Below are 17,068 nucleotides of genomic sequence, written 5' to 3' on the forward strand. Positions count from 1 at the left end.
GCGTTTTCTGTGCTTGCTGATATTTGTACTTTTCTATTGCTTCTGTTTATACGATTTTAGTATGCGGGGGTGGGAGGGACTGGATACCCGAATCGCCGGCCCTTCTCCTCATATTGTTTCTTCTTTTTCTCTTTTCTTTTCTATATTTTCGGGTCTCTTATTTAGGGCGACAGGCACGCTGCTGGGGGGGTAGGCCGTAGCCTTTTGCAGGGGTGCAGGGTGGGGTGTTGGGGGATGGGTTTGTTTTCTGCTTCCTTTTTTGTTTCTATGGCCCTTTGCCCTTTCCTTTTTCGATGTAGTTGTCTTCATGTGCATCCTTTTTAGGGGTGGGGCTCGCATGCCGTGCTTGGTACGTTATTGCATTTATCCTGACTTTGGTACTCCTCTCCTTTCCCATTCAATTTATGCTCATCATCGGAGTGATATTGTGTTTTTAACTGACTGTGTTGGGAGCGGAAATGAAAATGCGATGTCGATTCTTTGATTTAATTTTTGGTTATCTAAAAATGAACCGTTTCTATTCCTTGTTATCACAAATTATCTTGATTCTCCGCTGTATCCTGGATGTGGCTTTGTTTTTAATCACCGGACTGATGTGCTACTTCTTACTTAATTTCTGCTCGATTTAAATAGCGGCCGGCCACACTGGTTGTAGGCCCGTGATTGTAATTTCATGCTAATGGAAATAAAGGTTCTTAAAAAAAAAAAAAATGACTAGAGCATAGCGTCCATCCTGGAGGTGCCCAAAATCCGCACTCACGCACTCCCACGGTCTCTGGGGATTTTCTTCTGTGGCCACTGGGTGGGGCGATCCGCTTGCCCTGCTGTGTGACACCAGTTGCAGGCCTTCACTGTTTGGTCGACCATGGCATCCATGCCGGGGAACCAGACTTTGACCCTCAATCTGCTTTTAGTTTTCACCATTCCTTGGTGTCCTCGGTGCGCGAGGTCTACTGCCTGTTGGGTGAGGCTAGCCGGCATCACTAGTCTGGGGCCTCGTAGAAGACACCCTTGGCCGTCGACGAACAGTTCTCCCCTCACTCTCAGGATGGATTCCAGTGTCATCTTGGCTTGGGGCGTCTTACTGCTCAGAGACTCTTGGATGGCCCTCCAATCTCCAGACTTGACTGCATCCGCAGCTACCTGCAGGCATTCGTCTCCCTCAGAGGCTTCAATGATGGCAGCTAGGCTCATGGGAAGGGGTCGTGATCTTTCAGTCACCAATCGGACAAACTCTTCTGTGTCTTCCGCCTCCTTTTGTTCCTCCTTGGTGGCCTTTCGGGGATGCCTGGATAGATAATCCGCCGGGTTCGTGGATCCCGGTTTGTACTCCACTCGGTAATCATATCCTTGCTGCTGGAGGATCCATTTTTCAATTCTGGGTGGTGGTTTCGATGCCGACCCTTGGAAGAGAGGTATGAGTGGCTTGTGGTCGGTTGATACCGTGAAGTGGTGGCCATACACATATACGTGGAAATGTCTGCAGGCCCAATGAATAGCGATGGCCTCTCGCTCAATTTGCAAGTATCTTTGCTCCATTTCGGTTAGGGACCGACTGGCGTAGGCGATGGGTGCCCAGTCTCCGTTGGTCTACAATTGAGCCAGTACCGCTTCTAGGCCGTAAGGGCTGGCATCTACGGCCACGTTGGTGGGTAATGCAGGGTCGAAGTACGACAAGGTGGTGTCTGCCGACAGGGCCGTTTTTGTTGCGCTGAAAGCTTGCTCTTGTTCGGGGCCCCATTGCCATGTGGTTGTGGATTTGGTCAATTCTCTGAGAGGCTTGGTAAGGTTGGAGAGGTCAGGGATGAAACGTCCGCAGAAGTTCACCATGCCCAGGAAGCTCCTGGCTTCTGAAATGTTCATTGGGGCAGGGGCCTCTTGAACGCCCTTCACTTTGTATGGATCCGGGGCCACCCCTTGATCAGAGAACATATATCCAAAGAAGCTGATTTTGTTCTGTAGGAATTGGCACTTTTCACGGTGCAGAGTGAGGCCTGATTCTTTGATTCACTTGAGGACTCCTCTCAGCCTCTGGTGGTGTTCCTCCACTGTTGACACATAGATCAGCAGATCATCGCTAACGTTGAGCACTCCGGAGAGCCCGCTGAGGACCTCTCTAATGGTATTCTGGAATACCTCAGCTGCACTGGAGTTGCCAAGATTCAGGCGCCGATATTGTCTGAGGCCTACATGGGTAGAGAAGGTGGTTATATACCTCGAGTCTGGATGGAGTGGCAGCTGGTGATAGCCTGACCGAAGATCCATTTTGGAGAACCACTTTGCCCCGTTCAACTCTCCTAAGATGTCATCGATAGTGGGCGTTAGGTGTTGTTCGCTTTTTACCGCGGCGTTGGGGAGGCGCATATCCACGCAGATGCGGACCTGATTGGGCTGTTTCGGCTTCCTGGCAATCACGATCGGGGATACCCAGGGGGTTGGCCCGCTGAGCTTCTCTATGATGCCTTGTTTTTCTAGGGCCTCCAGCTCCTCTTCGACCTTTTGCCTCAGATGGAATGCGATTCGCCTGTGCCTCAGCGTCACCAGCTGTATGGATGGATCAATGTGCAGGGATACTTCCTTCCCTTTCTAACACCTAATTCCTTTGAAGACTTCGCCAAACTCCTCCATGATGGTATCCAATTCCTCTTCTAATACCGCCATGGCAAACGATATCAGTTTCAACTCTTCGGCTGATTGCCTGCTCAACAGCATGCCACTGCCTTTCTTCGTGACGTAGATGGTGGTGCCTATCTTCGTCTCTCCGTGCTCCAAGTCGGTCTTGAAACAGCCGATAAGTGGGATGGGCGTCTTTTGGCCATAGGCAAATACTCGTATCTTCGCCTCTCATAACGAAGGTTTTGTGCGTAGCTGGTTATAGACGTTGGCGGCCATTAGCTCAATGGATGCCCCTGTATCAATAGTCGCTTTTACCTCCTGTTGGTGGATCATGATGCGACATTTCGGCAGGCGGCGCTTCTTTCTTTGTGGCTGGTTGATTGCGAACACATAGTGGACCGGGTATTCGTCGGTGTCCTCATCCATGTCTTCGCTGTCCGGCTCTTCTCGCACCGCTTGTGCGTCCTCTTTCTTGGCTCTGGTGGATCTGCATACTGCTGCGAAATGGTTCATCCACCCGCATGCGCTGCATTTCTTACCTTTTGCTGGGCAATCTTGCAAGCGGTGAGGCTGGCCTCCGCAGTACCCGCATTCCTTTTTCTTGGTGTCCGATTGTCTCCTTCCTCCGGTCTGCCTCACTTTGGGTCTCACCACGTTCACCTTCTCTGCCACGTGGTCTTGTTCCGTCTTGATGGGGTGGTGCAGGGCTGCTTCCATGTGTGAGGCCCTCGCCAGCGACAGTTCCTTCGAACGGCCTAGTGTTAGGATGTCCGCCAGGGGTTTACCGTCTTCTTGGAGGATGGCGACTCGGAGTTTGGATGAGTACCATCCTTGGATGATCTTTCCTCGGATCTCCTCCTGCTCATCATGGAACCCACACGTGCTGGTTAGCTCCTTTAGTCGGCCATGGAACGCATCTAGGGACTCTTCGGCCTCCTGCTTGGCGAAAGATACATTTTTCGTAGTCTCTGTTTGCCATAGGCTCGAAATGGGCATTTAAAGCGGTCAGTAGCGTGAGGTATGTCTTCGTAGTGGCTTCCACGATGGTCTTGTATATTCGGTGGATGTCCTTGCCTCCCAGATGGAGTAATAGGGCCCTGCGCCTTTCTCTGGATATCCCTGCCCCATCAAAACATATTTGGAGGCGATCGGTCCAATCCCTCCATCACGGGGCTAGGGACGACGGAGAACCATCGACGATGAACGGCTCAAGGGCGGGGATTGACGCCATTTTGGCACGTGCTCAGCACGCTGCGTAGGCCGTGTACTGCCCCTTTTCTCCTTGGCAGTTTTGTCGAGGGGTGACGCCCTGTGTTCCTCCTCTGGGCACTGCTCCTGTCCCCCTGTCTTCTACGAGGGCGGTCAGCCAGAGATTAACAGCCCAGGCATGAGGGTCCTGGTACTGCAGTCCGGCATAGTCAATCCAGCTGGCCCAGGAAGTCACCGGGGGGCACCGTCCCGCACCTCTCTAGCCCGTGGGCCTTTGTAGGGTAATGCTGTCTGGGTCCCCAGGGGAAAATCATATCTCCGACCTCCAACACAGCAACAGCATGCACAGCTGGGCCTTCCTGGGAAGCTCTGCACACGACGAATGCACCATCAGGCAGCACAAAATCTGGCACAGAAACGGGCAGATATCACCACCGGGGGTTTCAGAGATACACCCTCGTCGCCAGTGTGGCTTTTGCTGATAACGCCATATATTCAATTAGCGCGCTCGCGCTAATAATCACAGGAGCCGGCAAGTTGCTTCTACACGCGGCTCCGACTGCTTAACCGAGGCCACGGCCATTTAATTATACACGCGAGCGTCTGACATCACGCTCCAGCGCTCGCTCGTCCCGAACGCGTAGGTAGGCTGGAACACCACCTCACGTATCGGAACACTACAACAGGTAGGCCTGAGGTCATGGGTCGAGTCGCCAGGTGGGATCTCATCATGCTGCTTGGATCCGCTCTCAGCCTTGCCCAGCACTTAGCAGGCTGTTGATCAACATAATTTAGCTGCAGCGGGCGTTGCCTGGCCCCGCATGTCTCAGGTGGCATGCGTCACTGGGAATCAATAAATTTCTCAAGAAGATCCCCACCAGGACAGGGTTGAATAGCTCGAAGCTGGCTTCCAGGCTGTCGTGTTAGAGTGCAGCCAAAACATTTAATGAAATGCTGCCCGCTCGCTGAGCACCGCAGGTGGCAGCCGAGCTCAGCATGACTGCAGGACCAGTGACTCGTCCACTGCCTTAGCCCGTGTCTCTCTGATGCACTCACTAGTAGTCAAGGCATGGGCACTGACTCCTGTGAGTTCTTCAGCAGTTATGCACATGCCAATTCGGGCCCCGGGGTGGAAACATTGTAGGAAGCAGAGTACAGATCTTGTGCCTGCCCTCTAGCCTACCGGGTGCACCAAGTTCTGTCAGACTGCAGCTCAGTCATGTATTTTAGCACCGCTCCAGCTTGTTAGCAGACGAGACGCTATAATGAGTGATTTTTCATTTCAGTGCGGTGATGCGGACCACCACACTGACATGCGTTAGACTAACGCATATTGCTTGATACTTGGCAGGACTGCATCAATGGTGCCTGAGGTGCAGTGGTACAGGTACACAGAGTCCTGAGAGGCCCATTGAACCCCAATAATTGTTGAATATAGCTACCCAACGGCAGTCAAACAGGCATTACTTGCTCCAGGGCCCTTGGCATCCTCACTATGATACGTGTCGTGCCCCCTTCGCTGAAAGAACCACCTAATCCATCTGCTGTGCCTTGGCTGACTCACACGACCTGCAGGTACTGTAAGCTATGAGTACAGCTCTCTTCGAGCAGTTGCCTACTGGCTATGGCAGATGCCTTTGCATCTAAAAGTCAGGGTCCCTGCATTTAAAATTCCGGTTTCATTTTTAAAACACCCATGTTTGTTATTGAGTAACTCTAGCGGTCTAGTAGCAGCTCTTCCCAGGTTGCATCGTTAAAACAAAACATGCCTCACAGTCATCTCTTAATGTGAAGCCCAGTTGATAAGACAAGCCAGTGTGAGGACTGGACCCCACGTTCCTTTTGAGTGTCACCCATCAATGTCATTGTGGTTGTTGTTTCTGGATGTGCGTCTCTAGGGTAGAACAGCCCGTGTATGCTCAGAGTGGGCTGCAGAATGTACTCTGACGTGGTGGCTGGCGTAAGTGTGTATTTTCAACTTTTAATAAACTGTCAAACTTCAGAAGGCATTTTCGCTAACAAATGTCAAACTCTTTGAAGCCACACACTTGTTCCAAAGTGAAACATTGTGCCCACTGACGTATTTAATAGAAACCAGTGACGTGGTTGTTTTTCAAATTACCCATCACTTATTTCGGCACACATATCATCCAGCACCCTTTTCTCATTCCCAGCTATAGTCTTAAAATCCAATAAACACGCACATGTTAGATACTTTGTAGATATTGTTTACAAAATCGTTTCTATGGGGCCCTTGTAGAAATACTGCACCAGCTCATTTAAACCAAAACACCAAGACACAACAGAAGCATTAGCTCTGCATATTTATTTTTGAGAATTTTCCATGCATAAGTCATGTGCAACTCTCTATTGTTCTGTTTCATATAGGTATCCCAATATAGGCTCAGGTAGCAACTTCACCTTTCACCTATATTCTTCCATACCATTACTCTACATAACGGTTCTTGGGAATGACCTTTTACCTAGTTACGGTACTGCATACAAGACGTGGGGTTTTCCCTGAAAACTAGCCTTATCCATTATGTATGAGGATTATTGGACACTCAGCAGAACTACCATCTCCTGCATAATAGCTATGTACAAGGGTCATTCCTTCTGTCATCCTAAGTCCGACATGACACAGCAAGGTAGAATCCCTGAGGGTACCACTTAGGGTATATAAACACCATGTCTTTCTGAGGTAGTCAGAGGAGTAAATGGCTTCCATTGTTAGGTTTGAAAATCCCATTCCTGCAATGCACTCCTGCTACATTAGGTTAGCAGTGTTTGGCTAAATAGACACTATTTGTATTTATGTTATGCAACCCACTGAGTTATCCCCATAATGTGCAGGCTTCACTTAGAGAGTGTGACTCCATTTTGTATTTCATAATACCTTCTAGGCTGCTTAGGCTGTGCCCGAACTAGGCCTCATTATTTAGTAATGCTTGCCTCAGCAGAACACTGTACTTTGTTAATATTTTCACTTCTGGTCAAGGCTGCTTCCTGACTTTCTAAGGAATAGGCCATTCTGCCTTCAAATACCTATCCGAGTGTATAGTTCTGCTCCCACGTTAGGAGACACTGAGACTCAGCACGGTAACCTTGAATTGCAGATAGCATGTACCTATCTGGCAGGTGTTAGCTCATCCTTTGGTGCCTCTTTGTTTGTGTTCTGCGCAGGCCAATAACTTTCTACTGTGGCCGTGGTCGGAAGCTACTGGGAAGAATCATTACGTGTTGCAGACTGTTGGGGGCCAGTCCCTCAGCAGACATCTTAGGGTGCAGACTCCTCTGCAGAGTATTGCTGATAAAACTGGTTTATAATCTTGACTTTCTTACTGATTCCTAATTCTTGGAAGGCATAGCAGGTGGTTGTAAGTAATTGGGTGGCCCCTAAGGGCCACTTCCATCAGTTGGTGCCCGAACAGGGACCCGGCTAGGTGAACGACTCAACCGCAATTGTGTTGCAGGGTCTGGGTTGCGTCCGGTCGGTCAGGCGAATCGGGGTACTCCACACGATCGTGCTTGGTTCTTGCAGCTGCCCCACCCATCTGATCGGGCGACTCCTCATCTAGTGGTCACTGGCTGGGGTCCTGAGAAGGCGAAACCTTGGAATTGACAATTTGGTCTGAAGAGTCGGCAGTGGAGAATAACTTGACTCGACCTGTGTGCACCAGGTAAGTGATTTGAATCTTGGAAAAATGGCACCATTCTGGGCTGTGCCTAAGTACGGTCGCCAGACTGTCTTGGTTTGAACTTGGTGGGTTTGCGGACCCTTTTAACAGACACAGAGTGTTTGTGAACAGTCTACCAGGCCAACTGGTAATTTGGCCCACCCTTGAAAAGGTCTGGGACTGTTTGTGAACAATCTGCCAGGCCAATTGGTAATTTAATCTACTCTTGAAAAGGTCTGGGGCTAGAGCCTGTCTTCTTAAACTTGTTACAGTCTCTGGACTGCAGGGAGCGGTCTCAGGACCGTTGTGGTTTGGTTCTCGAACAATTTCCTATTATTTATCTTTTATTTTATTATTCTTTCTCTGGTATTATACTTGTCCGTTGGGGACAGCGTATGTATCTTATATTAAGATGTCTTGTTTAAGTAAGTTAGAATGTTTTGGATGTCTATGTTGTTTCGCTGAGGCCCGACTGGAAGAGAGCCAGCCTGCGCCTCCGGAGGGTACCCCAAAGTTTGACGTATACGTCAGGCATTGTATTGGCCCTATTATGTTTAGCACATTGTGGAATAAATATATGAGGGACAATGCTGAGTTACAATGGCCACTCACTGGCTCGTTTGATGAACAAAAATTACATTTCTTGTAGGACAAGTTATTCACTAAAAGGAGCAGGCAGGCTATGTTTGATTCTCTGAGAGTATGGCAGAAGGAAGCAAAGCAACGGCGTATGAGAGCAGAGAAGGGGGCCTGAAAGAGACAGATGCAAACGGTAACGCAGAAAGCAGTGTCCTATGAAAGGGAGAAGATAGAGAAAGGCATAGAATGTGCAGACAGGAAGTTTTGATTGCAGACTGATAAATGTTATGTTACTAGAGAGGAAGGAGATGTTTTTGTTGAAGAGCTATTGGATTCTCGCCCTTCCCCTCCTTATGCTCCTTAGCAAATATACCTACAGGTTCTGCCATCTGAGAACCCAGCCCCTGGTGCTGCTCTCCCTAGTATTTCTGCCTCTAGCCAAACTGCTACAACCCCAACCCCACCTGCTTCCTCCCTGCTCACGCCGGTAACCGGGCCTGGGCCGTAAGCTCTCCTGGTCTGTCAACTGACGCCGTATCTACTGCTGCACACCCTTTCACTCCTACAACACTGTCTCCTTTCATGATGATGCCTGTCTCTTTGTCTGTCCTTTCTCCCTCAAGACTGACACCCCAAGCCTTGCGGAATGGCGAGACCCCTGTGTGTGGGATCCATGAAGGGAATTGGGTGGCAGCACGAGACCGTATGGAGAAAGTGTTGGTGCGTTCTGTCGTGGGTGATGAGGAAAAGCAAATAGTGGCGAATCAGGTGGCTCAGTGGGCTTGGAACCTGATCTATAGTGTGGAATATGTGTGGAGTGTGATGAAAGATTATGAGCCCTTCATACAGCAGCATGCTCTTAAGCATATGTCGGCTACGTTGATAAGACTGTGGGAGCAGTGTTTTCAGGGTGTTGCACCGCAGATCATCTATGACATACAGGGCAGGTTATCTGCTACAGGTATGGGTCCCAATGAAGTTTTTAGTAATGTAACACCATTGGTGGGTTACAGGGGCAGATTGCTCCAAAAGGTTCCGAGGATAGGGACACAGCTTCAAATAAGGGAGGTCCATCCCATTTACCATCCTGAAATACCAGAACTGCGCGACTCCATGGGCAAAGTAATTAGACCCCGAGTCGATGCCCGGTTTCAAGAACAGTGGATCAATACTCCTTGGAAGAGGAGGGAGGTCCTATTTCTAAAGAGCCAGCTGCCGGACCCTCAGAAAAACCTCCTTCAGAGTGATGACATTAGCTGATATAGAGTTATTTTTCGGTCTGCTGGTACCGATAGATATAGGGAGACAGGTCCATACACAGGATCATGCACTGGAGTTTGGTGGCAAATGGGATGTGATCATGGTTTGGGATAAAGAGCATAAGCCCGGCAAGAAGCCGAACGCAGAGCTTCTAGCTTTGCAGGGGCGTATTATCACTTACATGCACTCCCTTATCCCGCCAAGTCGAGTGGATTGGGATGAGTTGACTGTCTGTCGACAGAAGAAGGATGAAAGTGTGTCTGATTTCTTTACTAGATTTGAAGGAGTGTTTTTAGACTTTAGTGGTCAGGATCTGTCAAAGGAGGGGGGTGTTCATTTGTTTGTTAACTGATTTGTCATTAACTTGCTCCCCGAGATTGCAACTAGGTTGCAGGCATTTGGAAAGTACTTGGGCGACCTCATCCCCTTCAGTGATTTTGAGTATGGTACAGTACTACGAGCATAGAGAGAATGAGAACGAAGAAAAGGTGGAGAAAAAGTTAAAGGATTTGAAGACAAGGGTGTTGATGCAGCAAGTTGCAAATGGAGGAAGAGGAAGAGGTTCGGCCCAGCGTCTGCCTGGGTCTAACAGGGGTGTTACTTCGAGTACACCCATTGGGCTAAACCAATACGCATAGTGACTGGAGTTATTACAGAAAGGTGAGGCCCCGAGAGGATGGTGTTTTAGAGGACGTGGAAGAGAAGGAGGAGGCCGTGGAGAGATGTGATCAGTGAACACATTGTCTAATAGACAGAGCGGGAACTATTTTGATGACCCCCTGAGGGAGACAGTACTATCATGATGACAATGACATAGACGAGGTGACGGGGATGTCACACAGCTAGGATAGCCAGGGCCAGGGCATGGGACCAGTTCCGGGGCCTGTAGATCAGCGCGGACCCTATGTCACAGCGGATATACAAGGTACGACCGAGAAATCTTTAGCTGGTACAGGGGCTATGAATAGCTCTGTTTCCTGTTCACTGGTCCCGTGGGCAGCTCTGTCTGGCCAAAACAATGTTTTGGTGGGTTTCTCCGGCGTGCCGGTTGTTAGCCCCATTTCAAAGCCCCTTGCACTCACTATTGGTCCCTTTACGGTTGATTCACCGTTTTTATTAACGTCAAATTGTGGGGAGGATTTATTGGGATTGGATTTGTTAAAAAGGTTACATGCAACCATTTATTGTTCTCCAGATGGCATTTACATGACTATTGGACTGCAAGTGGCCCGTGCCAAACCATGCCCCGCATAGAATGCCCCCCTGCCACTGAGTTTTACGATGTGCCACATACACTCTGGGCTACACGAGACATGGATGTGGGGTTACTCCAGATCCCACCGGTCTCAATACAGATTAAGGACAATGCTGTATTGCCACGTATTCCCCAGTAAAAGATATCCCAGACAGGAAAAAAGGCCTCATTGCAAATAATACAGGATTGCATTAAGTCTGGTGTGGTTGAAGCGATAGTGGCTAATGTCTGTAAGAGCCCTATTCTTCATATACTTAAAAAGACACCCTTGGATTCTTCTGCTGCTCACCCTGATGTTTACCGCTTTGTAATTGACCTTAGAGAGGTGAACAAGATAGTGGTTCCCCAGTACCTTGTGGTTCCAGACATTACCACGATCTTGACAATGAATTCCCCGTCAGCAAAATTATTTCCCATGATCGATTTAAAGAATGCTTTCTACAGCATTCCAATCCATACAGATAGCAGATATCTGCTTGGATTTGAAATAGCCGCCAGGAGCTTTGGATTCTGCTGTGCTCCACAAGGCTATACAGAACGTCCTAGAATCTATAGCCAGGCTTTGAAAGCTCAGTTGGACTCTTTAGAACTTCCCCTGGTAATGTGCTGTTGCAGTAGGTTTACGACCTCCTTGTGGCGTTCGGACACTGAAGATGGTTGTAAAATGGCCATGGTAAATTTGCTGTTACATCTGGCACATCATGGGTACAAGGTGTCACTTTCAAAATTCCAATATTGTCGACAGGAGGTCACCTATGTAGGTCACCTATTGTCAAAGGAGAGATGCAGACTAACACCTCAACACATAGCTGCTTTCACTAATATGCCTTTTCCTAAGACCCAATGCGAGGTATGCGTTTTCATAGGCATAACTTCGTATTGTCGTAATTGGATCCTTAACTATTCTTTACTAACAAAACCCCTTCTTTACCTAACCACCAAAGATGTGCATGAACCCTTGCCTAGAACATCTGCATGCCACCAAGCGTTTGAACAATTAAAGGTTGAGCTTTCCTCTGCCCCTGTGCTTGGTACTCCTGATTACCAGAAGCCTTTTGTGCTCTACGTACACAAGGTGGATGGTTGCGTGCTTTCTGTTCTAACACAGGGTTTTGGTGGTAAGCAGAGACCCTGGCCATATTTCTCTGCTATTCTTGAAAACGTCGCCAGAGCTCTCCCGAGCTGCCTGCGAGTTGCTGCGGCGGTGGCAGTTTCTATGCGGCCAATTCACAGAACTAACTTAAGACAAAATCCTGAACTTACTACTTTTGGTGTTTACAGAAGGCATTTAGTAGTAGTAAAGTTAGGATTTTGTCTTAAGTTTCACTTAAGACAAATTTAAGACAGACTTAAGACATACTTAAGACAAACTTAAGACAAAATCCTAACTTAAATCTGTCTTAAGTCTGTCTTAAGTTTGTCTTAAGTCTGTCTTAAGTCTGTCTTAAGTTTGTCTTAAGTCAAACTCAAGACAAAATCCTAACTTTACTACTACTAAATGCCTTCTGTGAATACTAAAAGTAGTAAGTTTAGGATTTTGTCTTAAGTTAGTTCTGTGAATCGGGCCCTTACAGACAATCAGCAGGGCTTGTCCTTGATACTGATCTCACAGTAATGGTACCTCATGCTGTGGATACGCTTTTGAATAAGAAAAAGATGCCACACCTTACAAGTGCGCATCTGACGGGATATGAATGAACCTTGTTTGCTCCGCACATTACCATCAAACAATGTGCTGCTCTGAACCCAGCCACGTTACTACCCCTCCATGAGGAAGAAAAGGACAATGATGTCCATGATTATTTATTTCGGACTGAGGAAGAACCAAAAGGACAGGTAGACCTGACTGATGTTCCCTTATCTGACCCCCAAGCTACACTATATGTCGATGGCTTTTGTTTTAAACTACCAGATGACACTACCACTGCAGCCTAAGCAATCACAGCATTACACACTGTAGTTGAGGCATCCTTTATCCCATACCAATTGGCCCAAGCTGCAGAGTTGGTTTCTCTCCTTAGGGCTTGTGAGTTGAGTGAGGACTGACTGGCAATACTTAAGCTAGTATGCCTTTGGAGTGGCCCATAATTGTAGGTGCGGCTGGGCGATCAGACAGATAAGGAGACAGCTAGATGAAAGATGTTTGTGGCAGGTCCCGCTAGGTGGGTTCCAGACAATGGAATTTTTGAGGACACATTAGAAAATGTCAGGGAAATACAGAGTGAGGCGACCATAGATGAACTGGCAATATGGGAGGAAGATAGGGCGTTTGGATGAGGAGGGGTGCTCGACTGATCTGTCTGGGAAACAGAGATGGTTGCTGCCCAATGCATACATGCTCCCTGTTGTGACCATGGCCAACAGTTCCTCACATATTAGTGCCAAAGGAATCTGTAAGCTACTGGACCCAGTATAGCAGAACGATAATAGCTCTAAGGTAGCCATACATCTAGCGAAGAACTGCATTGTTTATCTGAAACATAATCCTGGGAAAGGCATTTCTACACCCGCAGGTAACTTTGCACCGCCTTCCTTCCCTTTCAAGGTTTTCCAGGTGGATTTCATCGAAATGGAACGAGTTAACAATTTGAAGTATGCGCTAGTAGTGATTTGCGCATTCAGAAAATGGATTGAGGCTTACCCTACTAAAGAGAATACAGCCATGTGAAGGCGAAGGCACCCTTGAAAGAGTTCTTCCCGTGCTATGGATTGCCACGTGTGATCTGGAGTGACAACGGAAGTCACTTCAATTCAAAAGTCAATGAATTGGTGTGCAAGAGATTAGCGAACCACCCCCAGTCATCAGGCCTGGTTGAGAAGTACAATGGTAATCTCAAACTGAAGTTAGCAAAGACTCAAGAAAGCACAGGATTGTGATGGCCAGATGCGTTACCTTTGGCTTTGTTATCTACCAGGGCGACTGCGCATTCTAGAACAGGGTTGTCCCCGAATGAGGTGGTCTTCAGACACCACGCTAATGTCTGGGGCGTTCCAAGACCTAAGCGCTTTTCCGAGATAGAGTGCCCCTTGTTGATAGATTATCTGCATGAATTGTCTAAAGACTTTCGTTCTACCCACCAACAGATTCATGCCATGCTGAAACCAGTACCAGAGGGGCCCGGGCATCAGCTACAGCCCAGGGATTTCGTCCTTTTAAAGAATGTTCAATGGAAGAACTGGCTGGAGCTGAGGTGGAAGAGGCCACTTCTTGTTCTGCTTGCAACCCGCACCTCTGTGAAGCTTGAAGGCCAGAAGCATTGGGTCCATGGGACTCATGTCAAAAAGGTGCCTCTCCCGCTTCTGTATGATAGGTGGGTCCTCAATGGCATTGCTGACCAGGAAGGCGAACGAGTGCCCTGTTTCGTTCCCTTCTCTGACACCCGATTGAGGTGGGCGCAGACAGATGAAGAAAGTGAGGCAGCCTTGCTTGAGGCTGTTCCCCCAGAGATAAGAGCCGCCCCAGATACACCTGCTTCTGGTGCACAAGGATCTGAGTCTCAATGCCCATGGGACCCTGAGTTTTAACCCCTTTTTGTTGACAAGACAGTGCCTAGAGTCACCAGGTATAACCTGCAGCCCCGAAAGAAGGACAGTGCATCAATAGGGCAGTCCACGTGTTAGGGAAGGACTCGAGCTTAAGGCATAGGTGCCATGTATAAGGTGCCTGCATTAGATTAGAGTGAGCAACACTGGTGCACTGCACTAGATACTGGACAGGCTCGTTGAGGGTACTTTCCCAGGAGGGAGGGTGCTGACAGAGAGGGTTTGTTTTCCAGTAAGGGCTGCGATCACGCAGCTCCCCATGGGAGTGCTTCATAGCACCATTGTTGATGAACAATAGGAGTCTACCAGCGAGGCTCTAGAAGGACGCTGGGTGATTTGTGCCCCTCTGGTCGGTTGTATTTTGTGGCTCCAATTCCAGGGTTTTTTCTATGTATCCGTATGGCTGTGCAGCAGGTGGGCAACTAGAGCCAAATTTCGGGGGGGGGCTGAAAAGTATTTCAGGGGGGGGGCTAATTCTTCCAACCACGGCCAGAGTGGCTGTAAGAAGGGGTCAACACACAACAAAAGCCTAATTTGCAAGTAAATGGTCTATTAAAGACCTGTTAAGTACTCGGGTGCGGCTGCAAGTAGATGCTCGCCAGCCCGCGAAGCTGTGTCAGCCCGGGCTGACACACACGACGGGGGGGGGGCTGAAGCCCCGTGAGCCCAATGGGTGTTGCGCGCCTGCTGTGCAGTCATGAAGGAGGAAGAACCCCTGGTGGCCCCTCCATTACAGAAGAATGGTCCTGTGTGGTCTAGTTGGTCTACTGGGAGTAAGGTATTAGTGGTAGTAGTCATCCTCATAGTAATGCTAACACTATTTGGGGAGGTCTAGTATTTAGAAGAACAGCATCTGTGCACACCTTGATAGGGACTACCCCGGCTCCACCTGAGCACCTATTTGTTACACTGGCAGATGCTTCATCAGGTACACAGTACCACCAATGGCACAAATTGTTGGGTGTGGGGGTTACTTCTCTCAGTTATGTACAATAACGATTTACTAGTGTCATTAGCCCTACCTTATTTAGGTAGTTGTGAGGCCTGGTTCCAGTTGTTTTCTATGGTATACATGCACTATCATGCTGAAGCTATGAAGATGGTACAGTCTGATTACGAAATAGTGTTGGAGTAATGCGCCGAGACACCTTAGGGTATTTGCGCGCAATAGAAATCACCTAAACATAAACATAAACATAGCTGTGATTGCAGCATGCAAGGCACACATATGTGCACTCACGTGGGCACATGCATATTAAATAAGTCCACATACTTGGCTTTTATTTGGTACCTTTGGTGGGTCCTACATAATCATGGTATCAGCGGCGGCAGCTTAATTATGACGGAGGATATCTGCCGCCTTGCCACCACCAGCAGATAAGGGCATAATAAAACAGGTTTTAAACCCGGGTTAATATTGTTTTATTTTAATACGCTGGACCCGCCCGAGGACTCTGATGAGTCTTGAGGGTGGGTCCAGGGGAAGACACTGCTGGTGGGGGATAGTGGGCACTCCCTTCATTGCGCATGAGATATCTAGGTGGTCGTCCCAGCCCAGCCAAACCACTCATGTGAAGTGAAGCTCTCGTCAGCCCCAGCTGCATTGCTGGGGCTGGAGATAGCAGGCACAGACTCATAGTCTGCCTGGAAGCGCATGTTGCAGGCACTCAGGCCAATCCTGAAGCTGCCCTCATGCGAGAGCAACTTCAGGATTGGCCGCAGGGCAGGCTGGGAGCATCTTGCCCAGAATCAGGAAGAGCGCGATGTGCCCAAGATGGAGGCGGCGTTTTTTTATTGTCCCTTGACTACCCCCTTTCCCACCTCCCACCTCTGCCCGACACTTTGGCAGGGACGAGCCGCTACTGCCTGGTATTGTATGTAATTTTGCTGTAGCAATGTAGAGCTATGTACGGATGTGATGTCAGCACTTGTGAGGCAGGACTTGCATGTACCCATGCTGTTGTATAAGTATCTGCAGTAATAACAATTTGGTCAAAAGAATCAAAATTCCAAACTAGAGCACACGGAGGATCACAACAGGATGTTGGGGACATTAGCCTTTTTAAAGTCCTACTTCCAGAACCGCAGGAAGGCACAGGTACAGGAAAACATAGCCATACAATGGAGAAGCCAAGTCTTACACAGCCATGTACGTTAACAAAAGGCAGCTCTGCATGACATGTACTCTTCCCTGTGTTCGTTGCTACTGAGTAATAATAATTTTTGAGGGTGTTGTTAACAAAATCTCTTTCAATACAGTACCTTTGCAGAATGTAGTATCTTCTTTTAATGTAGTTAGACCAAAGACCTGTCTTGTCTCTTGCACTGTCAGAAGTCAAGCCGATGGTGTCCGCGGTTGGGTTTAACGTAATCTCTTGCCCTAGCACGAAAACAACAATTCTACAAGCCCCGACACTATATTCAGGCCGATTGCCCTTACCAATCCTTGTTTTAAGGCATGAATTCTTGTGGCTAGATTTACAAAGAAATTAGTGTATTTAAAGCTGAAAGTATACAGCCCTGCACAAGTGTGGATTTATTGATGTTTAGAATTCACACACGTTTTCCAGGTTTCGCTTGGGAAGTAGCACAAACCGTCAGTGAGTTCCATTTTTAGATACAACAATATGTAAGTGAAAATTCTGACATGCGAAAACGGTTTAGAGCAAATACAAGCACGTTAGCTAATCTTATTTCCAGGGGGGGGAAAATGTGCCAATGCCGAAACTGCTTGACGTACACCGCCACAATTTATGTTCCCTTACCACCCTACCACGTATTTACTCATGCACTTGCCAGGATTACATTTGCAAAGGATTTGGAGAGGGCACTGTGAATACTGCAATTTGTGGACGTGAGTGTGGATTTGCACAAACGCAAAGGACTTCTGATTTGGAACATCCTGGGTAATAGAGGTCTACACGCTAAA

At 48.2% G+C, this 17,068-nt stretch overlaps 1 protein-coding gene across 2 annotated transcripts in view; it reads right to left on the bottom strand.

The window, feature by feature from the left end:
• LOC144770266 (uncharacterized) overlaps positions 1-17,068 on the bottom strand; it is a 447,122-nt gene that overhangs the window by 54,020 nt on the left and 376,034 nt on the right. The gene's annotated exons all lie outside the window — the stretch shown is intronic.

This window comes from Lissotriton helveticus, chromosome 7 (genome assembly GCF_964261635.1).
Source record: "Lissotriton helveticus chromosome 7, aLisHel1.1, whole genome shotgun sequence".
NCBI classification, from domain to species: Eukaryota; Metazoa; Chordata; class Amphibia; order Caudata; family Salamandridae; genus Lissotriton; species Lissotriton helveticus.